The 11,078-nt window shown below is 34.1% G+C and overlaps 1 long non-coding RNA gene across 1 annotated transcript in view; it reads right to left on the bottom strand.

The window, feature by feature from the left end:
* Positions 1-5,820: 5,820 nt before the first annotated feature.
* Positions 5,821-11,078, bottom strand: part of LOC108362954 (uncharacterized) — a 20,961-nt gene continuing 15,703 nt past the window's right edge. The window contains exons 2-3 of the long non-coding RNA XR_001847538.1: positions 10,076-10,090; positions 5,821-5,901 (exon numbers count right to left, since the gene is read on the bottom strand). This is a non-coding gene — a long non-coding RNA (uncharacterized LOC108362954). The remainder of the gene's footprint in view (positions 5,902-10,075; positions 10,091-11,078) is intronic.

Here is an 11,078-nt window from a genome sequence, read left to right as displayed (position 1 = left end):
CTTAAACTCCAATTTTCAAACAGGTGGAAACTCTCTCATTTCTTTCATCCCATCAATCGATGGGGACAGCAAGTTAGGAAATTGTAAACACCGAATTATGAACCGATATTATCGATGTTCCATAATATTGACGCATCGTTTGCATCCTCCAGCGGCAGGGCATCACAATTGTATGAGAGCCACCCTATTGTACATACATACATAAATACGTATTTATTATTTACACATATTAGTACATGATAATTTTACTACTATCCAGGTTTCGCACAGTGGAAATATAAATATTTGATAATGATTACAAAATCTTTCAATCGTACAAACATACACATGTTCTAAAATATTTATTTTAATTTATTGCTCTTGTTACATACATACATAGTATGTAGGTATGTAGGTACAGTCAGCGTCAAAAATATGTATACTAAGACGTTTTGACGATTTTATTTATTTATAGTTGCTTTATAAAAATATAGTTCATTCAACAGAAAAAACCAAAATTTTTCTCTTCAATAATAAAATGCAAGTTTCAAGTTGCTGGGAGTTACCCAAGGCGGATCTATACAAGGTGGTGTTACCAGAGCCGCTGATTTCACGGCAAATTTATAACTTTTGTCAAAATGATGTATTTGTTATAATTTTCTTTTGTACTGATTGTCAATGTGCGTATAATTTGTTATTGTAATTTTTGTTTTTGTTCTGCCTTATATAAATTCGCCTGGGAATTACCGTTGAATTTTGAAAATTTTTTTCGCTGAGGGTGTTGCGTCCTTTCTTTCATATAAAATAAGATTATGTTCATGCGTTATATGGGCAAATCTTCGGAACCGTGCGATTCAACGCTAAAAAACGTAAATTTTTAAATTGAACGCATACAAAAAATTACGCATCAAATTGTTTGAAATCTATTGATGAAACATTAAATAATTGCGTGACTAATTTTTCTCAAATGCTTAAAGAGTTAAAGTAAAACAATCATTTTTTGAATGTTAGCGAAAGTTCTAGAGGGCGTGGGTTTTGCCCGATTTCAAAAATTTTCAAGAAGTACTTAAGAAGGTCAGGCGCAATGTGTATATCAAAACTGGTAGAGATTGGTGAAGTGGTTTTCCAGATACAAATATTTGACATAAGTACTTAAGAAGGTCAGGCGCAATGTGTATATCAAAACTGGTACAGATTGGTGAAGTGGTTTTCCAGATACAAATATTTGACATAAGTGGGCGGGCCACGCCCAGTTACCAAAAACGCTAATTTTCGGTCAAGATCCGTTGAAAATATCATTTTTGAGTATATATTTAAAAATTCGTTAACCGCACTGTCCAAAGATCTGAAAATCCTTTACATTCACACATATGTATATTAGGGTGGTCCTTAAATGTATTAAGTACATTATTACATCAGATTTCCTAAACGTCAACCCCCACATCGATGCTAATATAGTCAAAGATATCACACAAAAATTTTGGTCCCGATCGTAGACGGTTTAGGCGTGTCGCACAGGGGTCAAAGTTCAGATTCCTCTTTGGAGACTCAAAAAAATTAAAATTAATATTTTTTCATCTAATACCCAAAAAGAATAATTCAAAAAATAAATAAATAAATGAAGTTCCGGTAATATCCAGTCAACCCAAGAGAATATTTTATTTCTTTTAAATTCTTTGGTAACTGCAAACTTTGTATTATTTTAATTTTTTCTGGGTTTGGCTTAGTATATATTATGTATAGGTAAATAATTAACATAAATATCAAATACTAGCAGAGCCCCCGACGTCGTTTGGGGTAAACAAATAAAAATATAAAGCAGTAATACAAATATTCAGTTCAGCATAATTTAAAGGAGACAAACTATTTTCTTTGTTTACATTAAGGCATCCTTATGAGCCATACTTTTAGCTTTATCGTGCTTTAGCTAATATATATTGATCATCACTTGTACTACAAATCTTGTTCCATTATTAATATTAGGTAGCTTAAGGTAACGATCAAATTTCTAAATTATTCTAGTACGGTACATTCTGTTTAGCTGCCTATTCGATTAGCTGTTTTAGTATATCTGCACTTTTCTGGTATAATGCTTAATTCGGAAGGAGTTTTATTCATTATGAATGAACCTTTTTCGTTTAACAGCATCGCGGGATTAAAAAACGATTTAATCTTCCCATTTCAAAATAATCTAGAAACGGTAAGGTTTAAAAAAAACACACACAGTTTTAAATATCCGAGTTATCTAATAGATGAATACATATATGTATATCCCCCTTTTACAAACTCATTTATATATACTTTACTCTGAACACCTCCCATACCTATGTCTTAATACCAAATTTCAAGTTCATGTGACTTATGGTTCCCAATTTATGGTTGATAAAAAATTCCACGTTTCCACGTTTTCGAGCTCTCCCCCGCCCCTACCTGGCTACGCCCTTACCCTCTGCACAAAAATTCTCAAAAATCGATTATAATTTTTAGAGAATTGTAAATTTTTCAAAGAAATCGAATTGAAAAAATTAAAATTTCGATGATAATTTCTTGCATTTTTCCGAGTTCTGTGTAAAATTAAAAAAATTGATTGTTCTGGTTTTCCCCGTTGAATGAACTAAATATTTATAAAAAATAAGAAAATTTTTGCATGGAATATATAAATAAATAAAATCGTCAAAGCGTCAAGCTGTGCATATTTTTGACGTTGACTGTAAATATGTATGTAAATAAATTGCAACACGTGTTTTTAGTCAGATAACTTTCAAACGATTATCAATTAACGCCGGTATATTTGTTTATTATACCCTGTGCGAATACAATGTTGTATTTGACTGCATGTATAAATAACATGTAACCATAAACTTTTCGCCATATGACCAATACTACTACTAGCTTTACAGAGCCAAATTACTGCGTTCTACGATCCATAAAATCTCGAGTTCGAAAACATCTGATAAACTTTACTAGTGCCGACAAGCTAAAGCGTAAATTATAACGAGAGCAGGGGCTCTATTCTGTAACTGTGAGAAAATGTAGTGTACACCGAGTGCATAACTCACAACCAAAAACTCACCGACTAAAATTCAGTGAGTTTTTCGGAAGAGAAGTGTACACAATTTTGACAGTTAAAACTCATTCTCACACATGCTGAATCGCAAAATGAGGAAGTGTACACAATTTTGACAGCTAAAACTCATTTTCACTCTTTCTGAATCGCAAAATGAAGAGTGCACACAATTTTCAGTGTACACTTGAAAACTCACAGTTACAGAATAGAGCCCCTGAATATACTTATGTAAATATGAATGTGTATAAGTATTAGGGTTACAACTTTCTTGGCACCTTTTCGATTTGTAATAAACCGGTCTATTAAATTATGTACTTTGGAATAAAACTCGAGGAACATTCCCTTATTTTGTGATGCATAAAAAACCTTACGCACCAGCATATCTAAAAAACAAAAAAAAAATTAATAAATAAATCATAAAACAATTGTTTCATAACAATGGCAGGACGCCAGGGATAAAAATGAGAGTATTAAGGTGGTTTTTCATTTACATATTATGTAAATTTTTCTAGTTTGGCGCTGTAACCGTCTAAGTGATTTTGATACTGCTCAATAAATAACGGCTGGCGTGTTTATCTTTTGTGCCAACTGACCCCAATGGGAAATGCCAAGTGAAGCCAAGTCGGGATTCGAGTTGAATGCTTTCCGGGCTGAAGCGCCTGCGGTCATTCGAACGCTGTAAAGTTCATACAGCGCACTGTTCCATAATCTGCGGTACTTGCCGTGGCAACGCGTTAAGGCCCGTAAACATGGGCGTAGCCAGGTGGAGGCAATTTTTTGCCTGTATTTTCAAAAATAGTACCAGAAAATGCTAGCTCTATAATTTCGGCCCCACCTAACTTTCAAGCTTAGTTATTCTCGCCAACTTCAAAGCACTTCCATTTAAGAAAGGTAAAGGCTGCACTCGACAATGGGCGAACACGGGTTGAACGGTAAACTAATAAATAAAATTATACAGGGTTTGAATTGCTGACCGCAAAATAGCAAAAGCATCACTTTTTTGCTTTTTAAAGCAAGCAGCTCTTGATCATTTCCAATGCATTTGCAATTGCTTAGCTACGACTAATGGTCTGATTATGGCAACTTAACGTAACTTACGGCTCTCTCTTAAAAATTCCGTTAAATGGGTGTTGCTTATAATTGAACAGCCGAAACTTAACGTAACTTAATGCCACGTCGAAATCTGTTTCCTTTTGATTCTCTAAGCTCTACGTTCAGTTAAGTTAAGTTAGGTTGCCATAATCAGGCTTTTACACTAATAAATCAGCAATAGCAGACAGCAGAAGCGAAAAAGAAAAATGAAATAATTTGTTTTAGCTTATAGAGCAATTTTTTTGCTTACACAGTCAGCCGAAGGAAACAGTTTAGACAAATTTGCTGTTGCTGCAAGAAGTAAATTAAGGGAAGTTTTAGTCTTGCTTATCTCCCGCTTCGTTATTCTCGCGAGCAGGGGCGCACCCAGGAATATATTTTAGGGGGGGGTTTATATTTCTGAATATATATCACCGGAAAATACTGAAAATTTGCTTCAGATAATACGCTCTTTAAAATACATTCATGCAAGTTTTATGTACAGTATGTAATAAATAAATAAACGTTTTAAAATCCATAAACTGCACTTTATTTACATTAGATTAACGGAACTCAAACACTTTTAACCGACTTCAAAAAAAGGAGGTTATCAATACGCCGGAATACATAACTTTTGACCACGTGAACCGATTTCAATAATCCTTTCTTTAATCCGTAATTTGGTTTAGAGATCCGATGATTGGATCATGTGTTGTGTTCTTTCCTTAAAAACTACTTTTTTAATAAAAAGTTCTATGAACTCAAGATGCGCTCAACTTTTAAAAGTTCCTAAAAAAAATTTTAAAAGAGTCAGTAAAAATAAATTTATTGATTCCATAAATTTTTGCACTTTTATGTTCATTTTTTCGATTTCTGGTTTCTGGTTTTCGATAGAGATGGTGAGTTTTCACGATTGCCAAATTTTTTTAATATTTCGAATACCGAAAAAATTAACTGAACTCTCAAGAAAAACGAAAAATTCGTATAAAACGACGGACGAGAAATGGAAAAGAAATTTTCTTCTACCAAAATTTCTTAAATCAGTTTGCAGCTCTCAAGAAAAAAATGCTCGTATATTTATTTCCTCATAGAAATTTACAGCAAAAGCAAAGCGCTTTTTCAGGCAACAGAAATAATAATAAATATTTCTTATAATTTCCTTGAGAGCGGGATTCTTAGCTTTAAGATACAGTTTGTATTTGAGGTTATTAGCTTTAGGGGGGGTTTGAACCTCAAAACCCACCCCTTGTGTGCGCTAATGCTCGCGAGTAATTTCATACACATATGCTTACATATGCACGTATGTTTGTATATATGTACATACCCTGCAGCAATTCAGACTCACCCTAGGTTAGCCCTCAGATAGTCTCTATTGTTACCAGCGCTAGTCCCTCATAATTCCCCTGCCAATGGTTTCAACTGCCATTTTTAGCATTGGCGTGTCATTGGAAAAGGACCAGTCCAATCAACACTGACCGTAAGATGGTCCTGGACTAGTCCAATTTTGGAGATTTTTTTCGTTGGAGTAAGATTGCGTTCTGCACTTCGCAGATGCTTTTTCATAATTCGGAAGCAAAAAAAAATAAATGTTATCATTTTATAACCATGTTGCTTCTGACGGCATTTGAACCCGGACCCTCCTGAAAGCTAACAAATAGTGGCAAGCATCTTTGCGCACTAAGCTACAGCCACGCATCTAAATGTCTGACCAGTCAAATTTTAACCAGTGAAGTACTAGTCCTTAACGGAAAATTGGCCGCCTTATTGCTGCAGGGTAGCGACATCTGGTGTAATGCGCAGCTAAATTTTAAAATTTTGCTTAAACAGTTTCTTTCGACTGCGAGGATAACGCAGAAAGAAGAAAAAACAAAAGCAAAAATCAGAATACACCAAACTTACTGCTTGCAGCAACAGCAAATTTTTCTAATGGTTGCTTCGGCTGACTGTGTAAGCAAAAACAAACAGCTCTATAAGCTAAAACAAATTATTTAATTTTTCTTTTTCGCTTCTGCTGTCTGCTTTTGCTGTTTTATTAGTGTTAGTCATAGTTAAACAACTGCGAATGCATTGGAAATAGTCAAGTAATTTCAAACCCTGAAATTATAGCTCAATTGTTTATTACTTTGTCTTTAGGTTTGTGTGTTCTAAGCGTACATCGAAAGTTTGTATCAGAAAACCAATCTGAGATTATTGATAAAACAATAGACCGGTTTGGCGAACAGCCAAAACGTTTACTTCTTAAGGTTGTCCTAAATCCTAAATCACTGGAAAGTGTCGGTAACGCAGTGAATAGGAACAATTTAGATTTTCTGCGAGCATACTTTTCAACCTAAATTGAACAGTCAAATATATTTCAGCGAGCGATTAAGTGAAAAACGATTTTTTGATGTTTTAAATAATTTGTATCATTGCTATGGCACAAAAAAGAAAATATTCAGAATGATGTAAGTATAAATTTATTTGATTTTTGCATTCAGATAAGTATATGTGTAATTCGATGGATGTATATTATTTCGCAGGGTCAGAAGAGCAAACGGATTCTTTTATAGATGCCAGGATGGAGCATTCTCCTTTTTCTGTTGCAAATTTATTATATTGTTAAATAGTCCCAAAGCTACCACAAAATTATTCATTTTATAGATATATTTATTAAAAGCAAATAAATTCAAATTCCAAAACAAACAATTTACAGTGAGTCACATTCAAAATTGGACACTTCATAGATAGAACCTTTTAACTTAAATAAGAAAATAGATAATAATTGATTTCAATTCGTTTCTATTTATTTATGTACACTAGTATGTTAGAAGTACATTTGTAAGAATTAACTTCATTGAAAACAAAAACAATAACCCAAAACCAAATTTGTATGCAATTAATGCCATATATGCTGCTCACACTCAAAATGGGACAGTTAGAATTCGTCAACTGGGTACCGTTCTATATTGAGACCAAATCGCAAATTGTTTATTTCCAGTAGTGTTTCAGTGACTGTTGTCGAACTAACATCATTTTTCGAAAATGCGTCAAACAACAATTGAATAACGGGAAATTATTATAAAAAACTACAAAGCCCAGAAGTCCATTCGCGAAATCAGTGAAATTGTTGGCAAAAAAAGTCTACAGTGCATAATATTATTAAAAGGTATAAAGAAAGAGGCAACGTGTGTGATAAAAAAGCGAAAATCGATAACCGGAAATTGTAGATTTGTACTCCGTTTAACAAAACAAAATCCCAGTTATCTGCTGTAGACTTGAAAAAACAATTAAAAGAGGAAAAAAATGTAGAAGTTTGTGCAGAAACGATTCGCCGACTCCTTAAGAAAAACAAATTTTGTGCGCGGGTGCCTCGTCGTAAGCCACTTATTTCGAAAAAAAAACCAAAAGGCTAGGTTGGAGTTTGCCAAAACGTACCAATATAGAATTTTGGTTTAAGGTATTAATTGGAAAAAAACAATATTGCATTCAAAATATCACCAGGAATTTATCTGAATTCTAGGTTTTATTTACGGATGAAACCAAAATCAATATTTTTGGATCAGACGGCAAGCGTTTTGTGTGGAGAATGCCTGGAAGAGAATTGGAGGACAAAAAGACGGTGAAGTACGGTGGCGGCTCAATAATGATATGGGGTTGCATGTCGGGGGCTGGCGTCGGGAAAGTACACATTATCGATGGGACTTTAGATGGTAAAGGGTACATTGACTTTTTTAAACAAAATGTTTCCAGCAGTGCAGAAAAACTTGGTATTCGTGGAAACTTTATATTTTACCAAGACAATTACCCTAAGCATACATCGTGGAATGCTCGGAATTGGTTACTATACAACTGTCCAAAGGTTCTGGCTACGCCTGCTCAGTTTCCCGACATGAACCCCATTGAACATTTGTGGGGAGAACTCAAAATAAGACTTGCTACAAGATGCGTGAGCAGTAAGTTAGAGTTAAAACAAGAAGTATTGGAGAAATGGGAAAAAATTGAGCCCAGTTATTGCCGAAAACTCATTGAAAGTATGCCACGACGCTTGCACGAGGTAATAAGGCTCAAAGGAAAATCGAAAAAATATTAGTGATTACGTGTTTGTTGCTTTTGGGAATTATAAACTGAGTGTCCCATTTTGAGTGTGAGCAGCATATATGGCGATAATTTCATACAAAATTGAATTCTTTTTATGGTTTTTGTTTTCGGTGCAGTTAATTCTTATAATTGTACTTCCTACATGCCAGTACTCTTAAATAAATAAAAACAAATTGAAACATAGGAAATATTTATTTTCTTATTTAAGTTAAAAGGTCCTATATATGAAGTGTCCAATTTTGAGTGTGGCTCACTGTAGGTTGTCAAATGAACTCGCACAGTTTTAGCAGCTGTTTTCCTAAATTGTAGCAGTGCTGGAAATTTCCAGTGGAATATTAGTTTAGGTACTAAAATTTAGGTCAACTCGCACACAGCCTAAGTACACAATTACAGCAGATGGCAGAAAACACATAGCGCACATAAATTTCTATAATATCAAAAGCACATTAGGGGCTGCTAAAATATCTATTTTAAATTATAATTAAATCATTAGTTAAACTTAACTACAGAAAATTCTGCGTAACTAATGATTAAACTATACTTTAAAATAGATAAGTTAACGGCCCTTAACGATTTTTTTATTTACTGCACGGTGTGACAAAACAAAATATTATATTAAAGTTCCTACTAAGATGTAAGGACTACGGTATCATTCCGCCCCACTTACAGGGTAAATGTAGAAAGTTCTCACATTGCTTCAAACTAGACCCAACCCGACGTGAACTTATTAAACTAGAAAAATGCTCTCTGCTCAAAATCCTCAATTTAGAAATTAAAGAAACAAATATTAATATAAAAATAGTCACAACCAACATTAAACATGGGGAAAATTTACTGAAAAGCAGACTTATGGAAGTAGAATACAAGAAAGTAATAGAAAATCAGAAACAATTTTCTTAAAAAGTTTCAATAGACACGCAGAAACTACATAAGAAAAAATTAGATGAACAAATATCAAAAAATATAACAAAATTTGGCATAAGATTTAATGAGGATTGGTTTATAAATAAAACAGATATTCCCATACCTAAGTATTCCCGTTGGCTACTGTCACTTGGAGGAAAATTCGCATTGCCGGTGTCTAAGAAAACATTTTCCCCGATTCCCATAATTGCCGACTTAGAGCAAGGCAAGAATCAATACATTCTATGACAGATTAAGTAACAATACGAAAGAAAAATTTATATTAAAAACGTGTGCAGACACCAGAAAATGTATAGGTCAACACAAGGAAGAAATAATAATAACACAAGCAGGTAAAGGAAATAAAACGGTAATGATCTACAAAAAGGATTACGAAGATAGAATTAGGGAATAACTGAATGACAAAACAACATACAAAACCATAAGAAGTGATCCTACCCAACAATTATTGAGGAAAAACAACAATATAGTAAACGACTTATTCAAGCAGAAAAAAATTGACGTAAAACAAAAATTCCACTTGACATGCACAGCAGCTAATGCTCCTAGATTATACGGACTACCGAAAATTCATAAAACCGGTACACCTCTCNAAAAATTACACTTGACATGCACCGCAGCTAATGCTCCTAGATTATACGGACTACCCAAAATTCATAAAACCGGTACACCTCTCCGACCAATATCCCCGTCTACAAATGTTCCCTGCTACAAATTATCGAAGTTTACTGGCAACATTTTAAAAAACATAATCTCTGACGAATATAATATAAGGAATTCTTATCAACTGAAGGAAAATCTAAAAAATATTACTATTGAAGAAGATGAAATTTTAATATCATTCGATGTCATATCAGTATTCACGAATATCCCGATACATTTAGCCATACAGACAATTATGAAGAATTGGAAAAAATTAGAGAATTTTACAAACATTACACGAAAAGAATTTCATACCATACTCGAGTTTTGCTTACGGGATAACAATTACTTCAAATGTAATACCACCCTTTATCAACAAATTGATGGCATGCCAATGGGTAACCCATTATCCCCTACCATAGTGGACATCGTACTTGACAAAACATTGGACGACAGCATAGCTGAACTTAAACAACGCGACATACATATAAAATACATAAATAAATATGTAGACGATATGTTTGCAATAATTAAAGCAAAAGACGCGGAAGACATACTAAAAATATTAAATGCACAACATACAAAAATACAATTTGCAGTCGAAAAGGAAAAAAACAAGAAAATTGCCTTCCTAGATGTAGAAGTGCATAAAAAGGGAAACCGAATTCTGCTGAACTGGTATGCAAAATCCACTGCATCGGGGAGATTGATAAATTTTCATTCCAATCACCCATGGAAACAAAAAATAAACACCGCTGCCAGTCTTATTAGTCCATCCGCTCAGCGACGAAGAATTTACAGAGGAAAACAACAAGAAAATAAAAAACATGTTGTACAAAAACAGTTACTCGCACGCGTTAATAGAAAGATTATTACAAACAACAATAAACCAAATTCGCCAACCTAGCCAAAACACCGAAGTACAGCCAAACAACACTAACAAAAAATACATTGGGGTGACATACATACCAGGACTTACAAATAACCAAGTACTCCGAAAAACAATAAAAAATGAGAATGTGATATATGCACACAAGCCCCATAACACACTCAACAACCCTGCAAAAATCGTTGGATCATGTAGTCTATTTGTGGTAAATTGGAGTACTTACAAAAGTGTTCCTCTGTCATGCTGTAGCGGACCAACTGGTGTCTCTGCGCTAGCTTATTGTTTGTTATCCGATCACTGAATCACGTGATTGAAGTTGAGCATTTGAAAGCACATTTGCATGTCTGGCTGTAGCTGAACGTGTAGAGATGCTCGCTGTTAGTTCTTAGCTCCCAGCATGTTCGGGTTCGAATACCGTCAGAGGCAACA

This window comes from Rhagoletis zephyria, unplaced genomic scaffold (assembly GCF_001687245.7).
Source record: "Rhagoletis zephyria isolate East Lansing unplaced genomic scaffold, Rhagoletis_zephyria_1.1 Rzeph_scaffold_01151, whole genome shotgun sequence".
Lineage (NCBI taxonomy): Eukaryota > Metazoa > Arthropoda > Insecta > Diptera > Tephritidae > Rhagoletis > Rhagoletis zephyria.
Note: the sequence above shows the minus strand (reverse complement) of the source record. Positions and strands in the feature narration are given on the sequence as shown.